This window comes from Carassius carassius, chromosome 36 (assembly GCF_963082965.1).
Source record: "Carassius carassius chromosome 36, fCarCar2.1, whole genome shotgun sequence".
Taxonomy (NCBI): Eukaryota; Metazoa; Chordata; class Actinopteri; order Cypriniformes; family Cyprinidae; genus Carassius; species Carassius carassius.
The window spans coordinates 11,295,361-11,311,337 of NC_081790.1; positions in this window are offsets into that span (position 1 = coordinate 11,295,361).

Genomic DNA, 15,977 nt, shown 5'->3' on the forward strand with positions numbered 1-15,977 from the left:
TATAAGTACACACTGACCATATCCTCATAAACGTTTTTGCTTTTTCTTTTCAGATTTTTCTTTCAATATATTTGCATTGCTTTTAAGCATACAAGTCAATAACTAATCTTGTATTTCAGTTTCATCCCTTCTAAAGTTGTATGCCCTGAATTGAGCAATTTGCACTGAACTGAACTTTTCATTGACCTGTGAATCTGGAGTCATCAAACTTTGCCACTGTGCAATCAACAGTCGCTTCAGAACCACGGACAGCTCTGGTTTAGTCTTTATGGAAAGTTGGGCTGATTTGAATTGACAGCTACAGTATGTACAGTAGAACAAAGACTAGATGTTCAAGGACTTGTTGTGCAACTGCAAGATTTCTTAATGATTTTATGTAACCAGTCTTCCTTAACGTTAGTCAGCACATTCTAAATCGCATTCTGATTTCAAAGGGTTACATCACAAACAGTTGCATAACAGAACATTGTGTTTTTGATTGACTAAGAGTGTGTATATGTGTGTATGAACATGATGCATGAGACATTTAACGCATTAAAATTAATGCAGAAATGCCTCAGTTATCTGTAATTAAATCCCTTTGAGTCAAGATATAGAAAGCGTCGTCCAACACAAGTCCTCACAAATGCAGACGAACTGAATTAAAAAAGCTATATGGGCTATATTATTGATAATGATGACAAGCTCTTCACCTGCTGGATGAAATTATGTCAGGATCATGAACGCTTTCCATTCGATGTGAGAGATAATTCATTAAATGTGTGAGGCGAGACAGTTACCGAGAAACCCTGAGCCCACCTGCCAGTTCCTCTTGCTCAACATCTGATGGAATCTTAACAAAATTGAATTGGATCCAACATGTCAAGAAGTGTTTAACCAAACAGACAGAAGGAACACAAACAGATCTGTGGAGTTTGAACACAAACTCTTTTGATTTCGTTAGTTCAAGGTAAGTGAAGCTATAACACATTCTCTATGTGATTTGCTGGGTTTGATTGGGTTTTGCTGAAAAAGAAATAGGAACTTGATACCTTCAGGTTGCGTAGCTATTTGACGTATCCAAACTTTTTTCGGCACTCCGTCCACAGCATTCCATCCACATGCATTATTTTGTTTTCCTGTGGGTAATATCTGGGTGGGCTGGTGTGTTGTCACACATGGCGTGTGTCTGGGTGATGAGAAACCTCAGGGATTCTGCCTGCAAGCCTTGGAGGACTCTCAGCGGTGAAGAGGTCTGGGAGCTCTCGTCTTCAAGGCCACATTGCGTCATTACAAAATGCTAGCACTGGACATCTGGCCTTGACATGAAACTTCCCCTTTATCACCTGCTTATTGGACAGAAAAACAAGTCTGGTTCCTCTCAAAAGGTCTCATGTCTTACCTTATTTTTTACTGTGTGGAAGACTTGGAAGTTTTTTAAATCAGAGACTGCCGGCTTTTGGAGCATTTCAACACCTATCCTACCTTATGATCGACTATCGCTTAAATTTAAAATTTCAAAGGAATCAATAAGGGTGGATGTCAAAAGAAAGTTTGCGGTGTGTAAAATGAAAATTCTTTAGGAGTTTGGAGTTGTTGGGAATACCACAAGTGATGAAAAAGAGTGGAAAAGAATAAGAATTCTTTACTTTTGTTGGATCAGTCACTCTCCTTTGGTATTTGGGGGTAAGCGTATTGTCTTTAGACCACAAAACGTGAAACATCACGGATCCCTTTATTTGCAGATTATGGAGAATTTCAGTGATAAAGTGTGTTTAAGCTCGGGTTTCATAAGACAAACTAAATCCCAGTCATCCTGTTACAATAAAACATCTGTCACCGTGACTTTTATACAGAAATCCTGATGTTCTATCAGTCTGCCTACTGAGACGGATATTGAACAGAGCTTCATGGAATTTGAATTTCACCCTGGAGTCTTTCCAGAGCTGTATGAATATGGCCTGACCTCCCTCAGACTACACACAAAATGCTAATAATCAGGGTTTTGAAATGTCACAGTCAATTTAATGGGTTTGCGTGTGATAGTTCAACAATATCATTCGGACTCTTACCATCTCGTATAGTATGACAGCGCAATATCCAGACAGTCCTGCAAAATGAAATATCATTTTAATGATTATATCTGGCAAATGTGTTCACTGAAAAATAAAGCAGGCCCTGCAAACTGGGCGCCTCGATCAATTTCCTTGGAATTGCAGCACAAAGTCATAGCAAGTACAGGGTTAATATTTCATTTTCATTTTAAGTGGCGTGACTGCCAAATGCTTAAAAATGTACACCATGTGTTGAACCTCCAACAGTTGTGACTGAACCTATTGAAATTATGAAAAATGTGAAGAAAAATGAAAAAAGTGGTTTTTGCTAGTATTTGGCAACATCTTTTAAGGGCTGAGAAATGATGAGGTCCATTAATGCTGCGGGAACACTATGTGAATTTTTCATTTATGCCTGATGTGTGGGAGGATCAAACATGTCCTTAGAAAAGCATTCATATCGCAGATCATTCTCTCATAAATATCAATTTTAAAGAAGAAAAACAAAACAGCAGGTGTCGTCTTGAGATTTCATATGAGTATACACAAATTTCACATTCTGTAACACATGTATACATAAAGTCTGTCCTCTGTTTTGAAGAATGGTTATACGTAACATACCCTGTATGACATGCAGTGACGCTTTTAATATATTATTATGGTATGTTTCTCTGCTGACTATGGCATAACATTTTAAAACTAATAAAGCTATCACACAACCATCTGCACATCCAAATAATACGAAATGTGTCGAACTGTCTTGAGATACTTTTGTGGTAAAATTACCCAGGGGAGTACACATTTTAAAAGCCTTTTTGGAAAATGTAAAACATATGCTTTCCACATATGCAAGCAATAAACATCCTCTGGCCCTATGTCCCCAATTTCAGCCATCACACAAGTGTACATAATAGCTATAGGGAGTGCCCAAAACATTTTTATTGCATTTAGTCCCCCTTTTTCTCAAGGTCAGTAAAGAAAGAAATAATATGTTAAACCCAGTACTGTTTCAAAAAAAATGATTTTTTTTTAGTAACTTACCTTTAGTAATTTAGTTTTGTTTAATTTTTATAGCATTGTATGGCAAACGTGCCTTCAGCCTTGCAAGCTGATCAAGCATGAACTCTTTCGGTATGAAGTCTGATTCATTTTAGAGAATTGGTTGCACAGAATAGCAATAAACAGACTCAAACAGACTCAAAAAGAAACAATTCAGCAATTTGAATCTCTGCCCAAAAGATGCATTTGGCATCCTTTTTATGAATAATATTGCCAGTTATGTTTTTAACACAGTTATATTCTACTCAAATGTAATAAATTTCATTGCTATTCAATTTTATTACCTACTACCTGACTACCTGACTAAAGTAGTTTGTAACTTGGCAAGCTACAGTTTTAAAGTGAAAAACTACAACTTTTCAGATACATTTTGGAGAATTTTATCTTAGGTTTTCAAGTCAATTCACTGGTTAAAGAAATAATGTAAACTAAACATAGCTTACTATATTAAATTAAAGCGACACAAGATTTAGTAAGAGCACACAAGTGTACCACATTATTTAGGAAGACTGCATGAACTACAAAAAATACGGAGTTTCACTTTTTATTGGTCTCTGAATTATGGCCTCCTATTACAGAAAACTAGTTCCACAAAGGCCTTGTTTCCTTTGTATAAAAAGTTCTTAACCGCACAGTCACTACCACAGTAGTGCACTAGCAGTAGCATTCATTTTGTGTGGTCATTCTGTGCAAGCTGCATTTCAAGCGGCACGCATTGATCTCTTACGAGCAACTGCAAGTTATTATTCTTTCTTGTCTAACAGCTTAAAGAGGAGGGCTGAATGACACAGCTTACTCTTATTATTTCAGCATTTAGTGTCGGACAGCAATGATGCTGTAAAATCAACCCATAAAAACTTACTGTACCAACTTTATGTTGTTTCTTTCTGTCAGTGGGGGTTGGAGAAAGGATGGGTTTGATGGGTGAAAGGTTAAGAGAGGGATGTTTCATAAAGGCTGGCCTGCAACATTGGTTTGTTTTGAAAGAAAACAGTGAGAAATGAGACAGAGGAAAGGACCGCTAAGCCTGCTCAGGTCCTCTCGTTGGGTTCAATTTCCTTATCTCTTCTCCTTTGGTTTCTTTCCAATATCCTTCTTCCATTTTTTTATGGTGCCTCTCATGCAGGACTCAAAGTCACTGCAACAAGCACTTGAAAAACGAACATACTGTCTGGCCAGGGTAACAAATCCCATATTTCTCAGAATTGTAGGCTTTTTTTTTTTTTTGATTGATCAGTGCTGTGTTGTTGAATCCTGTACTTTTAAAGCCTAAATATTTTAGACCCTCCAGCCGTCCATACTGTACAGTTTAGGCCAATCATATCCATCATGTGTCTTTCATTAAATTTATACCGTAACAAATGTTCCGCCATATTTTGACACAGGTGATATCAAACACGCAGCATACAGACCTAATCATGCTAACTTATATCTCAATCAAAAATGTAATGCTTTGCATTATTACCTGTAGGCATTAATTATAATACAGTAAGCCTCTTTCCTGTCCTGATATGTGATATATTTATCATAACCTTAAATCAGATTGCCCACTTTAATGTCCGATCACAAAACTGGATCTGAACTCACTCGTGTGCCAAGAACCGTTTTTATTGACTTCCTTCGTACCAAGAAGTGGATTTTATCTTCTTGTACTTTGTCAACCAGTCTTGGGGGTAACAAATTACAAATGTCACAGTAAAAAATATATTACTTACAGGTTTCTGATATAAAAAATAAAAATGCACACTATAATATCATGAAATATACCATTGTGCTCTAAACTGTTCTCAAAGTTGTTCTAAAAGTTGTTAAATATGTCATTTCTGCAACTGTGATTTCTATATAAATACACTTATGCTGCATTAAAAAAATTAAGTAAACTACATTATTGACAATGCATCTTTTTCACTTTACATTTTTTCCAAAATGTCAACATTTCTGTGTGAGTACACATTCAGTAAGAAAAAGCAACTGGAAAGCAACGTTATGTGTTACTTTACATAAGAATGTAACAATTTGATTTTATAGTTTTTATAACGGGTTACTTAGTATTGTAATTTTTCCTTTAGAATTTTAGAACTATCAATAAACTCTTTAATGCAGTCTCTTATAGAAGACGGCCTCCCCTCCCTTGTCTCTTCCCCTCTCCTTGTGAAATGAGGACCTGTGAGCTTTGTTGGTCTGTCTTTTCTCACCTCCACTCATTTGGGCCTTGATAAGAGCTCTCCAGCTGGGTCTCAGCAGGGCTGCGACGCTTCATCACACAATATCTTAGTGCGCTGCTTTCATTTACACACGCTCCTATTGGCCCACGGCATCACCCTTGGTTTTTACAAGAAAGGCACTTTTAACCATATGTACACAATACAAATTAAGTTTACCTTGGCCAGCAAGGCTTAAAAGCCAGTGTCCTCAACCCTGCTTTAAAAGAGCTAAATAACCGTGGAGGGTCTGACATCAAACAAGAGAGGAAACCAGGGGGAACGGGAAAGGGGGGATGTCTGACCAGACTTCGAGCTTTCAATACGAAGGGAACAGAAGCTGGGTGCCATGTCATTTAATTAGCAAGAGTGCATACTCTGTAGTTTGCGTGTGAGTTTCAGTCACGGAAGAAATACATCTCCAGGATGTTTGTCATGGTGTTGTTTGAAACTATGGCCCTACGGGTTGAAATTAAAAGGACATCATTTGCTTATTTTTGTCCATTTAAAGGGCAGAATTACCTTGATGCTTCAAACAAACTAACCGACCCAAAGTAGGGTCATGCTGGTCGACTAATCAACGGTTGTCGAAGGTTTTTTCTTTCATTTTGTTTTTTAATACCAGTGCCTATTAGCATGCTGACACCTCTAAAGCTGTAAATACTATATATTCAGACAGAAATCCTTGGCTTTTGTGTTTGAGATTTTCAGTGTCACAATGATCTTTAACCACTTCAGCTGTTATTTTGATTTTTTGAGAATTAGGCATATGCAATATTGGACCCACCAGTGGGTCCCCAGAGTTGATGTGGTTAAGATGACAAATATTTGCAACTTGTGCAAAAATGCAACTTTACCTAACAACTGTGTCCAATCAATCCAGATTAATTATTTAAAGATTCCTTCAAAAATACAGGTTACCAACCAAGGCTCATGGAAAAATATTACTTTGGCTACATTTTAGAATTACATTACATTGTTTCTTCCAGTGTCCATGACTTTTTTTTAAAGCAAAATGTACAGTCACTGGAGGTAAAAGTGTTTTTAATTTGATCCAAAATAGATTAATGTGATTTTGGCAAGTGCAGTGCTGTACCGGGTGAGCTATCAAGCAAGTTTACTGTGTTAGAAAAGCCATACATCTGGAGCTGGTTATGTGATACAAACCTCAAAATGTATTAGTTTCACAAATCATGCACTAAATGGTAAGCATTTTGAGGGTATAACATTGTACTGTGCAAAGAATTGTGTGAAAATAAGTCTTTCTTAAATGATAATCTGCCGTGTAATCATAATTAGTTTGAAAAGTAATAAGAGTCGTTGGTGTTTTATTGCCATTAGTGTTCATTTCAGCTGGAAAATACAGGGACTTGTATCTAAATGTATGTTTTACATGGGAAGAGATCAGTTTTTCCAATAAGCCTAGGCTAAAATTAATGGTTAGGCAGCCCACATACAAACTAATTTGGAAAAAAAGTTATTTTACATATCATTAACTATTTTCAACTCTAGTATAATAAAGATTAGAATAATTTCCTAAACAGGAAAACATTAATAGCTCTAGTATGTGCACTAAAAGATGATGAAGGCCTCAGAGGTAATGACATCTTGCCCCTAGACTCAGAAATCATATGTATCGTCTAACACATAAACTGGGTTTATAAAGACTGGCATGTGGCAAATGGGGATTGCGGTTTCCATCAGTTTTCCCATCTGCCCCGGCTGTAACCTGTGGGGGATGGCTGCTTATAGCACACTGAGTTGGCTGTCAACCCCCATTTACCGCTGACCCAAGACCACTACTCACAGTCCCCCCCACAGGTCCTCAGGCGGTGAGTTATCTGAACTACAGCAACTCTGGATCTCTTTTTCCCTAAAGTGAAATGAAATGAAAACACAATTATTTCTAATTAGTCTGCTAAGAAAATAGTAAGTTAGCTATTGTAGTTTCTTCTATTAATTTTAACTTACATAAGTTTTTGAGGTATTTTGTTGACTCAAGATCTGTTTTAGGGATGAATGAAGTTCCATACATTTTCACATGATGAAAAATAGCTAGAAAATTTCCCAAAAAAAACCTTGAATTTGAATTGCAAAACTCTTTGAATTGCACATAATATCATATCCTAAAATACTGAGAATCAACTAAAAATATTTAAAAGTATATTGTATATTTATGCAATATATTTGCTGGATAATTTTTTACAAGAACAAAATAGTATTTCGACGTCAAAATTTCATTGTCTTAGTATTACTGTATTAATTAAATATCTTACTATTATTGTATTATTTTTCTTCTTATAAACTTACCATAACTTATCATTATTATAATAACGTATTATTGATATTAATATTATTAGTAGTAGTAGTATTCAAATATAATAATATTTAATAATAATAATAATAACAATGCTTTTATGCATTCCTAAAACAGATGTCATTAGATGTTTCAGTTACATGTAAAGAAAAATATATTTAATCACATGCACCTAAAATTCTAGAACGCTTTAAAAGATTCTGCAGATGTTGTGGAAAAGCCTAGGAAGAGTGACAGCCATCTGACTACGAAATCCGCTATTAGCCCATGAATGACAGACCACCAAACCACTGCCTTCATTAGATGTTTTATCAGCGCCCCAAAGGCTTATTTCTTGATGAGTGTCCCAGGCCGGGACATGCAGGAGATAAAGTCAGGATGTATCTTTAATGCCAGATCATAAATGCCAGCACAGTGGTGCTTCTGGTCTGTATCCATTCCCTAGGTAAACCCACAATGCCACAAGAATCCACATGGCTGGAAGAGTTTAAATAGAAACTGACAGGGTAAAAAGGGAAGTCAACATTGAGCTGAGCTCAGCTGTGAACTGGCTGGGGAGGTGTGGAACTTAGCCATAATGTCCCGGGTCAGGTTAAGTGTGTTTTCAGAGAAGGGTTTGTTAACCTGTTAACTGTCATCCGTCCCGTATACAGGACGCCTACATTTACTTTACTATATTGCAATTAAATCTAATCTAATCTTGACAAACTATATATCGTTGGAAAGGTCAAAGACTCCCAAATATATATTTTACCAATGTTTTTTGTAAAAAATTATGTAGGAAAAGTAATAGATTAATTTATGACAAGAGTGCACCCTCAAAAATCTACATCATAACAGGAGTTCTGACCTTTGTTAAAAAAAAGACTTCTTCATTGCCTTTTTCTCGATCACATTTTAGAAATCACCAGTAATTATATATCAACTGAAAACGTAAAATCTCAAAATTCATCCTTTAAAACCCATTTTAAAATCAGACATTGCATTACCATGTAAATGGTACATCAATATCATGTTACAAAATGTTTTCATTCATGAATTTTTAAACGTGAAAATTTAAGTTTGGATCGTGCACTATAAAGTCTATGTTCAAAAATGTGAGTGACAGTTAAGGGGTTTTAATAGAACGTGTTTCAACTCTCACTTGAAAGTGTCATTTAAAAGTGGGAATAAGCCAAGTAAGCCTATGCTTATTCTTGTGACCTTGAATTAAAACTGAATTTTATTTATATTATGCAAACATAAAATTATGTTCACGAGATTCCATTCAAATTTGGTCTATTGCAAAAAACATCTATTGCAAAATAAGAATCTGGCAACTGATAAACTAAAGAGAGTCTGATTCCCGAACTAATGATTTTTAACAATTAGTTAAAAATGATAAATTTCCAGTATGGTAATTCATCTTTTTACCAATATGAATATATATTTATATACGCAAATTAAACCATCTTTTCAGGTGCTGGCTCTGGTTCTCACATTAGCAGCCTTACATGTCTACAGTATCATAATTTGGATGCCTTTTATGCATACCATTTTGACATCTTTGCGAGACTGAAATTCAAGTCAGCGAGGGGGGAAATGTTAAATTGGCTATGTGAAAAGAAAAACTGCAGCCTAACCACAGAGAAACAAAAACACCCCTTTTAAAGGTAAGTGGAATATGTGCACATGGCATGAGCTTTGTGACAGAACAGAGATCACCGTTCCTCAATTGTTGTTTCACTCGCTCTCACCCCTTTCCCTGGAGGGAGCATTTCTCAAGGCAAACCTGTTTGTAGTTACAGGGTTTGTTGTGCTCCTCTGGTTTGTAGGTCAACATGTCCTCCCCCCATTAATTGGTGGCTCGGTGTATCACGCAAGGAGAGTCACAGCTGCTTCGCATTATACAGGAAAAATGCTGGTGGAAGCTGGTCATCTCTGCTCGGAGCAGGTTCCCTATAATGTACACTGACTTACTGTGCCCCCTCATGGGCTCCTCTAACTGAAAACCACTATACTTCACCAACTGTGACCAAAGTACAGGTTTTATGTCTATACAAGCAAGCAAAACCCTCTATTTTGTATACACAGTGAGGTTGGGTACAGTTTTATGTGCTACCTCTGTCTGGTGAGCGCGTGGGTCTCCAGCACAGACACTGTCGGGATATGGGACAAGTAAATGCTGCAGTATAGCTGGCCTCACATGATGAGTGATTTACAAGCATTTTTTCCCTAATGCCAGGTGCTTTAGGCATAACAAAGATTAGTGCATAAACAACACTATTACTGCTCTGACAGATGTGCATTAGTACAAAACATGTGCATTTTGATTATTAATAAGATCTGCAACCCCTAATGAGAAACTGCACACGAGGAAAAGTGACATGACTGTGAATGTGATATTGCTTTAATGTCTAAACAACAGTTCAATAAAAAAGAAGGAATTATTGAGTAATTTTCTTACACAAGTTACTTTGCTTTGCTTTACCAACATACTGTAATAGTTTCAAACAAAAGTCACATCTGCACTGTGCATCTTAATTAATTATTCAGTTACTCATAAAAGCAGTCATATGTATCATGAATCAGCATTTTTTAATCAGTTAAATCAATGATTCAGTGACTCATTGATTGTTTTGTTCCTTAAAGCATCTGCGTTTTTAAGGCGATTTGGCTGGGTGAATAAATCAAAGACTCAATCATGAATCAACATTTCTGAATTGGTTAAATGATTCAGTCACTCACTTTATGATTGTTTTGTTCCTGAATACATCAGCATTTTTAAAGGCTGGGTGAATAATTCAATGACTCAAGCATGAACCAGCATTTTTGAATTAGAAAAATGGTTCAATGACTCACTTAATCATTGTTTTGTTCCAGATGAATCAGCGAATTTTGAATGATTTTAACAAATAATTACTTTGCAACCATTAAAAAAATATGTTCTATATTGTATGAATGTGTGTAGTTGAATGTAATCTGGACGGATGTACTTAGGACTGGGTGATAAAACGTTAACGATAATTATCACGATATAATTTCCCTCAATAAAACAAGTTCAACAAATGTTTGATATAATGTTTATGCACCTACAGCAGAACTAAACAGCGCTACTCATTTGAACCGCGACTCAACATTCATACAGCAGAGCAGCACGATCTTAGCAGATGCATTTACTTGCTGATAAGACTCAGTCATCTGGTGTGAAGTGCTTGAACCCATTGAGGAACATAAATGACTCTGATTTAAATCAGTTTAAAGCCAGATAAAACAAGTGTTGACAAACAGGAGGAACACTACATTTGTGACTTAGCAGCATCGGGTGTGTCACTTCACTGCCATTCACAAATCCTCTCCCGGGGCAACATTGAATAGTAAAATGTCTGTTGAATCTTCACTTTTTTCTCACTGTTTAATAAATACTGTAAATTTATTAAACAAAATACACAGACATGCAGAATGCTGCTTTATCAATTAGATAACAGTACAATTTACTGCATGTAAGTTTAAAAATAACAGGTCTGGTTTAATGTTTTTTTTAATGTTTTCTCTTAGTAACAGATCGCTGAAATAACACACACATTGTTAATTTGGCAGGTGAGAATTTACTAGTCGCCTTAAGGGACAGGCTGTTTGCGGTATCCAAATAGTGTGATTCAGTGTGATCACAGGCACATTAAAACCATCAAACAATATTATGCAATAATAGCCACACAATACGTCTTCAATAAAGTGCATGCCTATCACAGGCCACCTAACACGTGCACGTGTGAAGCAGTATGTGAGCATGGTACTGCAGCTCTAACAAGCAACAGAACCGCATAAGAAAACAGATCCTCCATCATGCAAGCATCTCCTTTTTGTTGTTCTGTTTTCTGAAATAGTTTGTGATTTAGCAAACTGAGAAAGTTAATAAAACAACTCCTTACTAGATCTCTGCTTAACCCCAGCCACCTACACTGCCATGGGGTGACTTTGCGAGGACCACGTTCTCAAAAAGGAAATGGGGCAAAACTATCAATTCAAGACACATGTTAGGGAGCGTAGCCTTCTCCCTCAAAATAGAATAACCAATTACCAGCTTAGGAGTGGAAAATGTGAAGTGAAAAGGGCCAAAGAGAATGGCATGTTTTTTTTGTTTTTCATTGATATGTGTTGCCATTGGCAGACAATTTCTGCTAACTAACCTTCTCAGCTGCTATCTTAGTTGGCAACCAAAATAAAGTCAAAATATTGTAGCAAAAAGCAATTGCAATGAAACAGCAATATACTACACAGCCAAAAGTTTGTGGAACAAAAAGGGCAAACCACGGTCTGCAAAAACTGTTTTGACTAAGGAGATTACATGGGTGTATTCTTGATTTTATGCACCTGCTAGTAATGGGTATAGACCCAAACATTTCACTAGCAACTATAGTGAGCCGTGACATCAAAGGCAGCAAGCAAGGGTAATAAAACTCTATGAAGACGTTCATAATAAAACAAAAGATTAATATTTCAAATAAATGCGGTTCTTTTAAACTTTCTAATTATCAGCAAGTCCTGAAATAAATAAATTGCACAAAATAAAATCACATTTCTTGAGATCCAAATTAGCATATTAGCAAGATCCCATCATTAGCATGATTCCGAAGGATCATGCAACACTGAAGACTGGAGTAATGGCTGTACATTATAAGAAAGAAATAATTATTATACATAGAAATTATTTTAAATTGTTACAATATTTCACAATAGTATTGTTTTTACTGTGATTTTGATCAAATAAATGCAGCCATAGCAGATATCTTTAAAAAACACTCAGTTTTAATAGAATACATTTCAGAGTATTCCTTTAAAACCTTTATTTAGCATCTCTTGCGTGGCTTAGTTTCAATGACACAAAAGCACAAACATACAAAAAAAAATTAGTCAATAAAATTGACTTTTTACTGGAACTGTTGATAACCTGGAAGAATAACATCTGTAACATGAACGTAAGGTGCATAAGTCATTTTTGTTGGAGTTGCTGAGCAGGAATGAGAAAAAGGACCTCCCACAAGAATGAATTTACCCATTTTACCCTAAATTAGTAACATAACCAACAGAGAAGAAAATTCAGTGCTAAATCAACATCACCACAGAGAAGGCCAAAAATATATTAAAAAAAAAAATACAAAATCAAATTCTTCTCATAGAATGAGTAGCAAAAATTATCCAAGCGAGTGATATGTTGAAGAGAAAGTACTTTTCACACAATAGTCTGTTATAATGGTCAAAACACTAGAAATAGAAAGCATTTAGGACCCTTTCGGGAAGACAACCACAGCAAATATACTGTACAAACATGCCAGAGCTACTTTTCAATACATGAACTGATTTACTTTTTAAATCTATAAAGTGACAGGAAAAAATTTTAATAAAAATAAAATCTTAGCTATCAAGACTAGTTTTAGTGCACCTTTTTCATTCCTTTCTCCCACATAATTGTGTAATTTCATACAGGTATTCAAATGTTGGGTGGGCTATCAATGTGAAGCTTAATGAGCCGATGTCAACCACACACAATGGAATTCTCACAATGCTGCTCCCATTCCAGTAACCTCAGATGCACAACTGACAGAAATCAGCCGAGACAGAAGACGAGACGTGACCGCTCTATGAGCACTTACAAACAAATTGAGAGGTTCAGATAAGCAGATACTGTGGGCAGTGAGTTGTGGCCCTTTCCCGCCAAGCGAAGGGGGGTATGGCGTGGTGGTCCAGCTTTCCTCTCATTAGGATTCCTAATTATGGTGACTTGTAGGAGTAGGGCACTCTCCAAACGGCCAGTAACTGGTTATTAGAATATTATTACAAACATGAGAGGTTGGCCCTGGGCGGCTGATTGCCTGCTCACGTGGGAGGTGCAATTTGGCTGGAATGTTCAAGGCAGGGGGGACTTGGAACTGGTTGCCTAGTAATGAGAGCACCATAGTACATTCAGTAATTACCTGGACCAAAGGAAAATGAAGCAGGGGCTCAGATTATATGCCAAATTTGTTTTGATTTCTGTCTCCAATAAGGCAGGGAGAAATTAGCCAAATCCTTAGCCTTAATTTATCCCTCGGTTTGCTTTGGTCTTCTAAAATTGGCCACTGCCTCCCACCTGGAACCAAGTCGTAACCTGCTCCCTCAAAACAAGAAATGAACTCAGATCAAAATGATCAAAATGAACTGGAACAAGATAAATGTGGATGTAAAAGCTATTTGTTCTCTCATTTTATTCTGCTAAACATTATGTAACAAGGGTGTGTGGCGAACATCTGAAATGAGGAAGACAAAGTTCCCTCTCTGGGTTTGGTCTGTTTAGTTATAATCAAAATAAATTCATGTTTTAGTTTTATTTGATGTTTAACACTGTCTGGGTTTAAAGCTTACCTCACACTGGCAACCAGACTATAAGGAAAGAAAGGGACATGTGGCGTCCCTTACTTGGAATTTGTGCTCTGTATTTAACCAATCCAAATGCACACACAGCAGTGAGTAGTGAACAAACACACACACACACACACACACACACACCGTGAACACACACTCGGAGCAGTGGGCAGCCAATGCTGTGGCGCCCGGGGAGCAGTTGGGGGTTCAGTGCCTTGCTCAAGGTCTCCCCTGAGTCATGGTATTGAAGGTGGAGAGAGTGCTGGATATTCACTCCCCCCACCTACAATACCTGCCGGACCTGAGACTCGCGTCCGCAACCTTCAGTTGTTCAGTATACATTTTAATTTGTCAATTTTTGTTTATTTAAAATAATCACTACTATAATACAGTAAAAAAAATGCATTAACTGTGGTTCATCAGTTTAATTTTCTGTGTAACTTAATATAATATTACTTAATGTTCAAAGGGGTTAGCTATTTTTTACGAGCGATTCACAGTCAAATGAATTATGAATAGACATTTTTAAAGAGTCAGATTCATTACTGAGTTCAAAACTCCCTTGACTCGTCTGTCAGTTTCCACTTTATTTAAAACAAATCAGAAATCGTAGATGTCATAAATACTGTACTTGAGGTTCTGTGAGACATATCCATTTACTTGTAAGATTTATATTCACAATACCCATTTTGTTCAGTAATTTAATAATGGTATTCTAAACTACACTTAAATGTTTTACCAAATTATTGGTTACTGTTTATATATATATATATATATATATATATATATATATATATATATATGTCCAGATTTTCACACTATGTGTAAAGTCGAGGAGCAAGGAACAAGGACACCAGCAATGCCCAGAACAATCTTCTTTTAATTCAGTAATCCACAGGGCAAACTGAAGCACAGAAAACACAAAGGTAGATCTAAAATCTCTGACAAAAAACAACTGAAAGTACTAGGGCTCATAAACACAAGATAATTGGGGAAACACAGGTGCATGGAATGATACCATCAACAAGGGACATGGAACACAACATAATGAGTCCAGGGGCTCGACATTACTCCCCCTTCCCGGAAGGTGTGTCCTCGCACCATAGAACAACAGAGGGGGGAAAATGGGTGGGAACCAAGGAGGGGGCCGGCAGACAGAGACCACGGAGGGAGGAGCCAGGGAAGAGACAGGAGGAGCTTGAAGCAGGCCACAGCCATAAAAGCAGTCTACGGTGGAGCCGACAGAGGGAGGAGCCGTGGAGGAGGTGTGGCCGCTGACTCCAGGGAGCCGATCAGTGGTGGTGGAGCAGGTGGTGGAGGAGCCCGAGGCAGAGATGGAGAACCAAAGAGCCAGGGTAACGGGGAGGAGCTGGAGGTCCTAGGTGGAGCCAATGGCCCTGGCGACCGACACGGAGATGTGAATCCGGGAGGCCAAGGTTGAGATGGAGCAACAGATGACTGAGGTGGAGCTGAGGAAATGGAGCCTGACGGAGCCGGAGGGACGAGGTGAAGCCAGAGGAATGGAGTCCTGAGGTGCAGGATGGTCGACGCCAGACAAAGGCGGAGCGGGAGGGATGAGCGAGCCAGGCAGCGCTTGTGGACTGCTGGGCCATGACAGAGGAGGAAGCTAGGAGCCATGGTGGAGCCGACAGGCCAACGGGCTGAGCTGGAGTCCAGGCCTCGGAGGCTGGAGGCAGAGGTGAAGGAGACTCCGACCAAGGCAAGTCCCGCAGGGCTCGCACCGCAATAATGGTGGGCTGAGGGTGAGCAGAGGGACTGCCAGACGACAGCGGTGGAGGAGGCTGGAGCAGGTGGGAGGGCAGCCATTTACGAGGAGCGGGCACTGGAGGGCACATTCTAGGAGCAGGCACTGGAGAATCGGGAGCCCCCTCAGGGCTGGACGAGGGACTCATGGATGAAGTAGGGTTGGAAGGACCAACGGAGAGAGGAGAGGGGGCAGTTCGATCTCCAGATCAGATTCCCAGT